Source organism: Anomaloglossus baeobatrachus, chromosome 4 (assembly GCF_048569485.1).
Source record: "Anomaloglossus baeobatrachus isolate aAnoBae1 chromosome 4, aAnoBae1.hap1, whole genome shotgun sequence".
Lineage (NCBI taxonomy): Eukaryota > Metazoa > Chordata > Amphibia > Anura > Aromobatidae > Anomaloglossus > Anomaloglossus baeobatrachus.
The window spans coordinates 490,230,164-490,244,036 of record NC_134356.1 but is presented as its reverse complement, the minus strand read 5'-3'; the positions used below and the strand labels follow the sequence as shown (position 1 = coordinate 490,244,036).

General features: G+C 44.0%; 1 protein-coding gene across 1 annotated transcript in view; it reads right to left on the bottom strand.

The window, feature by feature from the left end:
• Positions 1–13,873, bottom strand: part of MYO5A (myosin VA) — a 276,256-nt gene that overhangs the window by 177,601 nt on the left and 84,782 nt on the right. The gene's annotated exons all lie outside the window — the stretch shown is intronic.

The window sequence follows — 13,873 nt, the reverse complement described above, 5'->3', positions numbered from 1 at the left end:
CGTACACATACATATACATATTTAACGACAAACTCACAAAAATACATATAGAACTGACACATCTATACAGTCATATACACTGACATACATAGATACACATTATACATGCATACAGACACACACAACACAACTCTGCTAGATACATACATACAGACACAGCGCTGCTACATACATACACACATAGCTCTGCTATATACATACACACATAGCTCTGCTATATACATACAGACACAGCGCTGCTACATACATACACACATAGCTCTGCCACATACATACACACATAGCTCTGCTATATACATACAGACACAGCGCTGCTACATACATACACACATAGCTCTGCTATATACATACACACATAGCTCTGCTATATACATACAGACACAGCGCTGCTACATACATACACACATAGCTCTGCCACATACATACACACATAGCTCTGCTATATACATGCACACATAGCTCTGCTACATACATAGCTCTGCTACATACATAGCTCTGCTATATACATACACACATAGCTCTGCTACATACACACATAGCTCTGCCACATACATACACACATAGCTCTGCCACATACATACACACATAGCTCTGCTACATACACACATAGCTCTGCTATATACATACACACCTAGCTCTGCTACATACACACATAGCTCTGCTATATACATACACACATAGCTCTGCTATATACATACACACATAGCTCTGCTATATACATACACACATAGCTCTGCTATATACATACACACATAGCTCTGCTATATACATACACACATAGCTCTGCTATATACATACACACATAGCTCTGCTATATACATACACACATAGCTCTGCTATATACATACACACATAGCTCTGCTATATACATACACACATAGCTCTGCTATATACATACACACCTAGCTCTGCTATATACATACACACATAGCTCTGCTATATACATACACACCTAGCTCTGCTATATACATACACACATAGCTCTGCTATATACATACACACATAGCTCTGCTATATACATACACACATAGCTCTGCTATATACATACACACCTAGCTCTGCTATATACATACACACATAGCTCTGCTATATACATACACACATAGCTCTGCTATATACATACACACCTAGCTCTGCCACGTACATACACACATAGCTCTGCTATATACATACACACATAGCTCTGCTATATACATACACACCTAGCTCTGCTACATACAGACAGAGACAGACACGCGCGGCTCCGGGGGGGGGCATAAATCGGGGTTGGGGAGGGCACATACCGCTCAGGTCACGGTGGAGAGGGGGCCCACACAGCGCCGGAGGGACACGCTGTGCTGGGGGTCGCTGGCTGGCACTGCAACTCTCATCTGTGGGACTGAGCAGGATGCCGGTCTGTAGCTCCGCCCACAGATGAAGTTCAAACCAGGAAGTCTGCGCGCCTTAAAGAGACGGCGCCGCAGATTCCTGCCGAGGACTGCGGTCCCCGGAACTCGGCCCGGGGACCGCAGAACTAAGGAGAGTGGGCCCCGGCCAAGGTGCACCAGAGCTGACGAGGCCGAGTGGGCCCCCCCGGCTCTCCAGGGCCCCGGCATTTGCCCGGGTATGCCGGGTGCTGACGCCGGCCCTGTGTGGATGGATACCTGGCCTCGGTATTTCCCTTGTCATATCTTTAAACTCGTCAAAAGGTTAGATATTGACTAAAAGGGCCACTTAATATGGTGGTTATGGTGGTCTCCTAAATAGAGCCACTCCTTGGCTAGGTCCTTCCCGGAGGGATATCTGGCTAGTTTTCGGTGTTGAGACTCCTAACAGAGGCTCCATGGACCTTTTTTGACTTAGGTACATATAGGGGCATAGTTCACCTTTTTGGGTTTTGCATCTTGTCTATATACGAGTGCTTCCCACGGTCATATATACCCTGTTATGTGCATGTAATATTTTTTTTTTTTTTATCCTAGGTTTGTCTACTAATGGCCACAGTGTGAATGTGCATTAATCCAATTAATACATTGTACTTACACCAAGAGGTGTGCGAGCCCAATTCTTCACATTTTTTTTGTCCTATATAGCAATAGTAGAACCATGTACATAACTAGTGATGAGTGAACATGCTCGGTGCTCGATAAGAGTCACAAGCATTTTTATGCTATGGTGCTCGGTACTTGTTTACAGAGTACAATGGAAGTCAATGGGGAACTTGAGCATTTTGTGTGGAACAATTTCCAGAAAAATGCTTGAGGCATAGACGTCCTTTATATTCAGTAAATGAATGCGGTTACTTAGTGTTTTATAACCCTTCACACAAACACCATTTACTGGTACAGAATGCAGAGCGGATTTCATAAGGATCCATGTGAATGGGGCCATATGCCGGACATAGCAATATACATCCCGCATATTCAGAATTGTACTGAACCCTCAGGACTGTCCCAGCACAGCTCCGTGAACTCTCTGCACAATTTTAATTTTATTTTTGAGGACAGCAGGAAACTCCCTAAAAAACTGACCCTACATTGTATTACAAGAAATGTTTCAGGTAGTGGTCCAAGGTATCAACACAGACGCCACACAATGTTATCAAAGCAAAAATAAAAAGAACAAAACAAAATGTCTTCCATTTGTGGCAAGCTTAAAATATTCTTCTATGATGTTCCAAGTAAAATATATCTTTGTACCGTGTTAGCCAGTAGAGATAAAAAAATTGTTTAAAAGAACAGAGTCCTCAGTGGTTGATGGTCCTCTATGATGTTCAGCACTGAAACCTCCCTTGGCTATTTAACCACTAATATTTTGCGCTCAATGGTCATCAAAGAATCTACATGGTAAGACACACAGGGAAAAGCAATCACGGGATGTAAATGGAATACCACGGAAGGAGGACAGGTAGACGCCTCCTCAACATCTTATCTGTGCACCATTGCGCTTTACTCCTTGGCATGCAAAGTGCAGTACAAGAAATCCTGTGTGGCTACATCACAGGGGCCTCATAGCAGTAAAACATTTAGTATTTAATAAGGTGAACCTCTACACGGCATAGTGGCCACACACCGATGTAAAGCTCATAAAGAAGGCTTTGCACAAATACAGTGTGTAGTCAATTCTGCCTCTGAGCGCTGCTATTGTGATCCGCTAATTCCCATCACATGACCCCCGGCTCCGTGACCTCTGAGATCCGGTGATGTCATGTCAAGTTCCAGTTGACCAGACATCACCGAGGTGGGACCCAGTCTTCCTGAGTGACTGGGCTGTGGGCGGAGTTTCACCAATCGTCACAGCCCAGCATCTCGCATGCTCTCTCCTTCACCACCCAGCGCCGCAAGCAGGAGCGATGCTGGGCTGTGACTAGTGGTGAAAGTGTGCACACAGCCCAGTCACTCAGGAAGACTAGGGCCCGCCTCTGTGATGCCGGGTCAACTAGAAGCTGATGTGATATCACCGGATGTGAGCTTTATATTGATATGTGGCCACTATGCTGTGTAGTGGACCACCTCTTTAATCTGCTATTATAGGGAACCTGTCAGGTGCAATATGCACCCAGAACCACGAGCAGTTCTGGTGTATATTGCTAATCACTGCCTAACCGTCCCTGTATACAGTAGCATAGATAAGGAGATCTTTAAATAAATATTTCCCTTGCTAGTCGGCTCCATTAGCATGTTAGTACGCCCCTGTGAAACTCCGGGGTCATGCGCACTGAGCCGAAATCTAGCATTGGACGCGATTGCAGCGGAGAGGTGAGTGAGATCATCCTGTGACGCTGCCGATTCATTAGCAGGTTAGTACGCCCCTATGGGCATACTAACATGCTAATGGAGCAGACTAACGCCCAGGGCAGGGGACTAGTCCCCTCACTCATTAGCATATGATAAAAGAACTTTAGAAATACTTTTTCTAGAAATCTCTTTATCTATGCTAGTGTATACAGGGACAGTTAGGCAGGCATTAGCAATATGCACACAGAACTGCTGGTGGTTCTGGGTGCATATTGGACCTGACAGGTTCCCTTTAACTGAGAATGCTGTGCAGTTGGTTCTGGCCTTTTTTTAATCCACTGGGAGAAGGAAATTCAATCAATGCGCCATGCGTATCTATGGAATAAATTCCCAATCTACAGCTATATCCTCTCTTTACTGTAGTCATATAAATCACCATGGAGACTGGACTCTTCTGGCCTAGTAAGAGCCTGACAGATGTTCCTAGTCTGCGGAAAACAGGCTCCAGTGTGAACCCAGAATAGCAGATAATTACACTGGTGTTTCTCCGACAGCTATTGTTTGCACGTTGGATCCTACAGAACAGGGCCTGAGGAAAGAGCAATCTGTTCATTAATAGAGAATTAGGCCATTACATGCAATCACAATACCATATTCTTTTACCTTTTCCTTATGTAAATCACTTAATGTATATGTCAAATTGATTTTACCATCAATAAGCAGAACTTCGACATCATGACACAGCCATTCCAGCTGTTATGTATGTGGCCATCACAGAGGCACTCATACCCATAGATGTAGTATATACCTGTTCAGTTCTCCTGATTAGCTATGTCACTTACCTTATGTGAAGGGTATTGCACCTTAGGTATCCATGGTTATTTTCACTCAAATAGTGACATTTAGACTAGAGTCACACTGGCGTATGGCTCGCACAAGTACAATGCGAGAAAATCTCAGATTGCACTCGGTCCCATTTAAGACAATAGTGCAGCTCAGATCTGCGAGTTTTTCTCCAGCCCTAATCTGTCTGAGAAAAAAAGTCTGCAAGTCTCAGATCTCTTGCACCCATAAAAGTCTACGGGTGTAAGTAAAACATCGGACTGCACGCTGATGTCATCCAAGTGTAGTGCGATATACACACAGGCTGACAATGGAGGAGATGGAGAGATCACCCTCTCAGTCTCCTCTGCAGCTGTGATCCGACTGAAAGATCACAGACACTCTGATCATGCTTGCAGGAGAGCCTGGGCTGAGGCTCATTAGCATATCGCATCCCACGCTCTGGCATCAGACACCATACCATGTGACTCCAGCCTTAGTTGTTTGTGGTTGTAACTATGGATACATAAGCTGCAGTGCCCTGCACATGAGGTAAAAGGAGACATGGCTATATCAGGAGAACTATACTTCATTTCTAATAGGGTGGATTTGAGATTATTATTATCACTACACCTACTATATAAACAGCCCCCCGAGGAAGACCACGAAACGCGTTGGGGCGCGTTTGTTATCTGTTGTCTGTGGACCAGGATGGGTAAGCACTTGCTTGATACGCCAACTAGCTGATATGTGATGATGGAAATTGTCACTCCATGCAGCAAATGCATTATGCATTATATTTAGTGGGATTCTTTATCTAGAGTCTTACATAGGTAATAAAATGAACCTTATTATAGCTGCGTGTAGTGATTTTTCCAGCAAACACCTAGTTAATTTCTGCACCTGTGTGCAGTAATTCCCCACTCCTGATCCACTTATAGCAGATATCTTTATCTGGAATACTTCACTCCTCAACCTGCACTACTTTTGTATTATTATTGTCCTCTATTTTTGGTGTGAGATTTTTAGTCTTTTGTATTAATAAAGATATTTGATGTTTACCAAAAATTGTACATTTCTTGGAGTTTTTTCTAAACTCTGATACTTTACTATGGTCATTAATTTCCCTATTGTTGCTCATATTTATAATTGATTCTAGTATTGGGACAGACCTTCAATTATTTTGATTATGAGGATGATCCACTGTGTCCTATCCTGTCTTCTAACCCTTTCCAAGGAGTTGGGCCTACCTGTCTCCACTGTTGGGAGCATCATCCGGAAGTGGAAGGCTTATGGAACTACTGTTAGCCTTCCACGGCCTGGACAGCTTTTGAAAGTTTCCACCAGTGCCGAGGCCAGGCTTGTCCGAAGAGTCAAGGCTAACCCAAGGACAACAAGGAAGTAGCTCCGGGAAGATCTCATGGCAGTGGGGACATTGGTTTCAGTCAATACCATAAGTAACGTAGTCCACCGCAATGGTCTCCGTTCCAGATGAGCCCGTAAGGTACCTTTACTTTCAAAGCGTCATGTCAAGGCTCGTCTACAGTTTGCTCATGATCACTTGGAGGACTCTGAGACAGACTGGTTCAAGGTTCTCTGGTCTGATGAGACCAAGATCGAGATCTTTGGTGCCAACCACACACGTGACGTTTGGAGACTTGATGGCACTGCATACGACCCCAAGAATACCGTCCCTTCAGTCAAGCATGGTGGTGGCAGCATCATGCTGTGGGGCTGTTTCTCAGCCAAGGGGCCTGGCCATCTGGTCCGCATCCATGGGAAGATGGATAGCACGGCCTACCTGGAGATTTTGGTCAAGAACCTCCGCTCCTCCATCAAGGATCTTAAGATGGGTCGTCATTTCATGTTCCAACAAGACAACGACCCAAAGCACACAGCCAAAAAAACCAAGGCCTGGTTCAAGAGGGAAAAAATCAAGGTGTTGCAGTGGCCTAGTCAGTCTCCTGACCTTAACCCAATTGAAAACTTGTGGAAGGAGCTCAAGATTAAAGTCCACATGAGACACCCAAAGAACCTAGATAACTTGGAGAAGATCTGCATGGAGGAGTGGGCCAAGATAACTCCAGAGACCTGTGCCGGCCTGATCAGGTCTTATAAAAGACGATTATTAGCTGTAATTGCAAACAAGGGTTATTGCACAAAATATTAAATCTAGGGGTTGAATAATAATTGACCCACACTTTTATGTTGAAAATGTATTAAAATTTAACTGAGCAACATAACTTGTTGGTTTGTAAGATTTATGCATCTGTTAATAAATCCTGCTCTTGTTTGAAGTTTGCATGCTCTAACTTATTTGAATCTTGTCAAACCTGCTAAATCTGCAGGGGGTTGAATACTACTTGTAGGCACTGTATATATATATATATATACACATACATACATAATATATATATATATATATATATATATATATATATATATATATATATATATATATATATATATATATATATATATATATATATGTGTGTGTGTGTGTGTGTGTGTGTGTGTGTGTGTGTGTGTGTGTATGTATGTATGTATGTATGTATGTATGTATGTATGTATATATATATATGTATATATATATATATATATATATATATATATATATATATATATATATATATATATATATATATATATATATATATATATATATATATATATATATATATATATATATACATATACATATATATCTGTGTGTGTGTATGTGTATATGTATGTATGTATGTATGTATATATATACAGTACAGACCAAAAGTTTGGACACACCTTCTCATCTCTAGAATAACTGTTAAGAGGAGACTTTGTGCAGCAGGCCTTCAGGTAAAATAGCTGCTAGGAAACCACTGCTAAGGACAGGCAACAGAAACTAAAAAGTGGGGAGACAAAGGGCGCAATAGGGTCTTACCCGATATAACAAGTGGTGATAGGAAAGGAACAGTAACACTCACCTGATAGGGTTGTGCCAGTCACAACTCCTTCAAAAGCATGTGAGTGTCCGTGTGATTCAAGCAGCGGCCCCGTATAACAATATAGAATGTTAATTATATATAGAGAGGGAACCACAGGTATATGCCGCTCTTAAAAACCACTGAAGTGGAAATGATGTGAAAATTTCTCTTATTTACAGCATTCCTACGCGTTTCAGAGACAAAGACCGTCTTCTTCTTCTGAAGGAGACGGTCTTTGTCTCTGAAACGCGTAGGAATGCTGTAAATAAAAGAGAAATTTTCACATCATTTCCACTTCAGTGGTTTTTAAGCGCGGCATATACCCGTGGTTCCCTCTCTATATATAATTAAGGACAGGCAACAAGCAGAAGAGACTTGTTTGGGCTAAAGAACACAAGGAATGGACATTAGACCAATGGAAATCTGTACTTTGGTCTGATGAGTCCAAATTTGAGATCTTTGGATCCAACCACCGTGTCTTTGTAGTAAAGGTAAACGGATGGACTCTACATGCCTGGTTCCCACCGTGAATCATGGAGGAGGTGTGATGGTGTGGGGGTGCTTTGCTGGTGACACTGTTGGGGATTTGTTCAAAATTTAAGGCATACAGAACCAGCATGCCTACAAAAGCATCTTGCAGTGGCGTGCTATTCGATCCAGTTTGCGTTTCGTTGGACCAGCATTTATTTTTCAACAGGACAATGACCCCAAACACACCGCCAGGCTGTGTAAGGTCTATTTGACTAAGAAGGAGAGTGATGGGATGCTACGCCAAATGACCTGGCCTCCACAGTCACCAGACCTGAACCCAATCGAGATGGTTTGAGTGAGCTGGACCGCAGAGGGAAGGCAAAAGGGCCAAAAAGTGCTAAGCATCTCTGGGAACTCCTTCAAGACTGTTGGAAAACCATTTCCGGTGACTACGTCTTGAAGCTAATCAAGAGAATGCCAAGAGTGTGCAAAGCAGTAATCAAAGCAAAAGGTGGCTACTTTGAAGAGCCTAGAATATAAGAGATATTTTCAGTTGTTTTGACACTAAGTATTTCATTCCACATGTCTTAATTTATAGTTTTGATGCCTTCAATGTGAATCTACAATTTTCAGAGTCATGAAAATAAAGAAAAACACGCTGAATGAGAAGGTGTGTCCAAACTTTTGGTCTGCACTTTACATATAAAATTATACAATATATACATACATACATATAATACATACATACATATAATATATATATCCACGCACATTTTATGACACTAGCGTACCACATGTAGCTGTGTGTACCCTTTATTCTACCCCCTATTATCCACATGTGCAATTACCACATGATGGGATGTGATAACGAATGCTGTCATCACTTGGTGTTTTATGGCTTTGATGAGAACTTTCACTTTAAGAAGTGGCTCTACAAATGAAGCGGCACATTAGATTATCCTTTTACAAAAAGATAAAGACTTTTATGGAAACAATTTTGCCCTTTTTTGAACCATATTTAATTCTTTTGGTATTTTCAATTAATCTATTAAAGAATATGCAAGCTATAGTTACAGGGTCAGTCAAATCAGTGGAAAACGTAGCAACCGGTAATTTTCTTTTATTTTTGGATGAGAGAAGAGCGAATAGCCAGAGAAACTGTCCATGAACATCAGTAAAAACAAATTTCTAAAGGCATTTGCCACAAGGGTTCGTCAAGCCCGAATAGAAAGGGTGTAAAAATTAGGTGCTCTACTGTGGCATCCGATTTTTTACTTGCACCAATAGACGTTTCTACAGAGACTATGGTACTGTAACATTGTCGCAGGTAAAACCCCATTTTGTTGGGCATCACGTGGTTGTTCCACTACTGTTTTTTTTTTTTTTTATAAACGGGCTGTGGTGCGCTCTAAAGTATCAAAACCGGTCACATTATCTCTCTGCACTAAGGAAAGTTTCCTCTGTAGAGATAGGAGTCAGTTTAAATACAGATTTGTTGCATTTTTTCCCCACTAAAGACAATTGGGCATGAAGAAATCATGAAGAACACGAAGATCCTCTCTAATCTACTGCTCCTTCTCCATTTTGCAATTTGTCTACAGCCGCTTTCTCTTCCCTATTAATAGACACAGACGTCTCGGATCCATTCAGCGTCAGTTTCCATGTGCTACATTTGTTTGGGTTACCATGGAAATAGTTTCACAGTAATTTCATGTGACGTTCACCTCTACGAGAGACGGGGGTTGTGGTTGTGTTTCTATACAAGGTGTAAATGTAATGTAAGGGGTAGCTGGCAGGAGAGAGACCAAAGTTCCTTCACGTATAGAGATTTCTGCCGCGTCCCTAGTGAATGCGCAGCTGGATAATAGTGGACTATTGGAGCGCACTCTTTATACAGGGGAAACATTAAACTTCACCTCACCAACGGGGAGTGTGAATTACTCCTGAATATTGCAGAGGTAGCAAAACTGTATGAAAAAAAATCTCCTACAGAACACTTATACCCAAGTTAATAAGAAAATTAACATTATATATGCCTAGTTTGTCATATGAATTAGAAAGCTAGTAGTGGTGGGATGAAGATAGTTCTCACACGGAGCTGCCCTCAGGGTGCACATGTGGTATTGTAGTCAGGAAGGGTCCACATTCCCCTGCCGGCTGCCCTCAGGGTGCACATGTGGTACTGTAGTCAGGAAGGGTCCACATTCCCCTGTCGGCTGCCCTCAGGGTGCACATGTGGTACTGTAGTCAGGAAGGGTCCACATTCCCCTGTCGGCTGCCCTCAGGGTGCACATGTGGTACTGTAGTCAGGAAGGGTCCACATTCCCCTGCCGGCTGACCTCAGGGTGCACATGTGGTACTGTAGTCAGAAAGGGTCCACCTTCCCCTGCCGGCTGCCCTCAGGGTGCACATGTGGTATTGTAGTCAGGAAGGGTCCACATTCCCCTGCCACTTAAAGGTTAACCCCGGCACACTATTATTTCCACATTCCCTCCCCTCCCCCCCCCTCCCGTCCCCTTCTTTTCTACTTCTTGCTCTATGGTTACCATTTAATCACCCTGATGTTATCTCATTTGGTGCAGCCAAATAACAATCAGGCATAATCCCCTGATTCTTAGCATGAGGCCTGGACCCTGATCCATACCGCAGGAGCTGCCCTTGACAGTCTTATGAGTATAGTACTTCTTAAGTCCAACGGACCTCACAGCAGACTATATCACCGAAGTCAATAGGTAACATTACTTTTGCCTTTTACTCATTTTCCTCTCTCCCCTTCCTTACCCGCTATTCCATTTAAAACCCCTTCACCCCCGGCCACTAAAACACCCTAATGACCGGGCCATTTTTTGCAATTCTGACCAGTGTCACTTTGACAGGTTATAACTCTGGAACGCTTCAACGGATCGTGGCGATTCTGAGATTGTTTTTTCGTGACATATTGTACTTCATGTCAGTGGTAAATTTAGGCCGATATTTTTTGCGTTTATTTGTGAAAATTTAGGAAATTTCGCAATTTTCAAACTTTGAAAATGTATGCCCATAAATCTGAGAGATATGTCACACAAAATAGTTACTAAATAACATTTCCCACTTGTCTGCTTTACATCAGCGCAATTTTCGAAACAATTTTTTTTTTCGTTAGGAAGTTAGAACGGGTCAAAGGTCATCAGCAATTTCTCATTTTTCCAACAAAATTTACAAAATAATTTTTTTTTAGGGACCACATCACATTTGAAGTGACTGAGAGACCGAGGTGACAGAAAATACCCAAAAGTGACCCTATTCTAAAAACTGCACCCCTCACACTGCTCAAAACCACATCCAATAAGTTTATTAACCCTTTAGGTGCTTCACAGGAACCAAAGCAATGTGGAAGGAAAAAATGAAAATTTTACTTTTTAACACAAAAATGTTACTTTAGCCATAAAATTTTCATTTTTACAAAGGAGAAAAGAGAAAGTGCACCCTACAATTTATTGTGCATGTTCTCCTGAGTACGCTGATACCCCATATGTGGTAAAAATCAATTGTTTGGGTGCACGGCAGAGCTCGGAAGGGAAGGAGCGCCATTTGAATTTTTGAACGCAAAATTAGCTGCACTCATTAGCGGACGCCATGTCGGGTTTGAAGACCCCCTGAGGTGCCTAAACAATGGAGCTCCCCCACAAGTGACCCCATTTTGGAAACTAGAGCCCTCAAATAATTTTTCTAGATGTTTGGTGAGTACTTTGAACACCTGGGGGCTTCACAGAAGTTTATAACGTTGAGCCGTGAGAAGAAAAACATTTTTTTTTTTACCACAAAACGGTTGCTTCAACTAGGTAGCTTTTTTTTCACAAGGTTAACAGGAAAAAATGCACCATAAAATGTATTGTGCATTTTCTCCTGAGTACGTAGATACCTCACATGTGGTGGAAAGTACCGTATTTTTCGCTTTATAAGACGCACTTTTGTTCCCCCAAATTTTGGGGGAAAGTAGGGGGTGCGTCTTATAAACCGAATATACGGATTATATACTGCAGGGTCCAGGGGAGGTGGGGCCGCTCTGGAGCGGTGCTGGGGGAGCTGGTGGAGGCTGGTATAGACTTGTGAAGCTGAGGGCGGCAGCGTTTGATCTCCTGCACCCGCTCATAGAATATGCACAGCTGCTGTCCACCCCCGTGGTGCTGAAATTGCACCCCGGCGATGGGCTGGGGGAGCTGTGCATATTATATCTGCCCCTCCCCCTGTGTTAGCTATGGTCCCCTTGCTGCTACCCATAGTAAAATAATAAACTCTTTACTCACCTCCTCCAGCATCTGCCCAGTCTCCCTCCTGCCGCTATGATCAGGCATGCAGAGATAACCCACTGCTGTGCCGATCACATGACCGATCACATGACCGGGACTGTGAACCAGGAAATGCAGGAGGCCGGAGCTCAACCCCGAGGAGGGGTACACGAGGGAGCACAGCGCTGGAGATGGTAAGGAAAGAGTTTATTTTACTAAAAGCAGCAGCATGGGGCAGCGTGTGTGCCAGCCACAGGGGGCAGCGTGTGTGCCAGCCACAGGGGGCAGCGTGTGTGCCAGCCACAGGGGGCAGCGTGTGTGCCAGCCACAGGGGCCAGGGTGTGTGCCAGCCACAGGGGCCAGGGTGTGTGCCAGCCACAGGGGCCAGGGTGTGTGCCAGCCACAGGGGCCAGGGTGTGTGCCAGCCACAGGGGCCAGGGTGTGTGCCAGCCACAGGGGCCAGGGTGTGTGCCAGCCATAGGGGGCAGCGTGTGTGACAGCCACAGGGGGCAGCGTGTGTGACAGCCACAGGGGGCAGCGTGTGTGACAGCCACAGGGGGCAGCGTGTGTGACAGCCACAGGGGGCAGCGTGTGTGACAGCCACAGGGGGCAGCGTGCCAGCCAGAGGGGACATGTTGCATCACTGGGGGACGTGTGCCAGCCCAAGGGGGCTATATTCAATATAAGGTGGCCATATCCAGATTAAGGGGGCTAATTTTAGGATGGGGGGCTATGAGGGACATATACGCTATATGATTTGTTAGACAGACACTGGCATTATTAGACGGACCCCATTTATTAAAAAAAAATTCTCTATTCCTTCACCAAATTTGGGGGTGCGTCTTATAATCCGGTGCGTCTTATAAAGCGAAAAATACGGTAATTGTTTGGGCAAATGGCGGGGCTCAGAAGAGAAGGAGCGCCATTTGACTTTTCAAACGCACAGACGCAGTGCACTGATCGGCCGCTGCAGGACGCATGGTCAGATGCAATACAAAAAGCGTCGGGGATACGTAAAAAAAAAAGTCACGCCAAAAATTGACCATGGATGCAGATCCGTTATGTGCATCCCTGATCAGCGCTTGGCGGGATGCACGGACGGATGCGATACAAAAAGCGTCGCAGATACGGAAAAAAGTCACGCCAAAAATTGAGCAGGGATGCCGATCCGTTATGTGCATCCCTGATTAGCGCTCGGCGGGACGCACGGACGGATGGGATACAAAAAGCGTTGCGGATACGGAAAAAAAAGTCCCGCCAAAAATTGAGCAGGGATGCAGATACGTTATCTGTATCCCTGATCAGCGCTTGGCAGGACGCACGGACAGATGCCATACAAAAAGCGTCGGGGATACGGAAAAAAAAAAGTCACGCCAAAAATTGAGCAGGGATGCAGATACGTTATCTGCATCCCTCATCAGCGCTCAGCGGGACGCACGGACAGATGAGGTGTAAAAATGGACAGGGGATACAGAAAGGAAAAAAAAAAAAAAAAGTTATACTCACAGTACCCAGAGGATCACTGACCAGAAGAGCTGCAGAGGAACAGATGGAAGAGAGATGGACAGCTTTACAGGAGCAGCAGGCAGATCAGCAGAATGCCCAGGAAGGACCCAGCGATGGAGGCAGATGT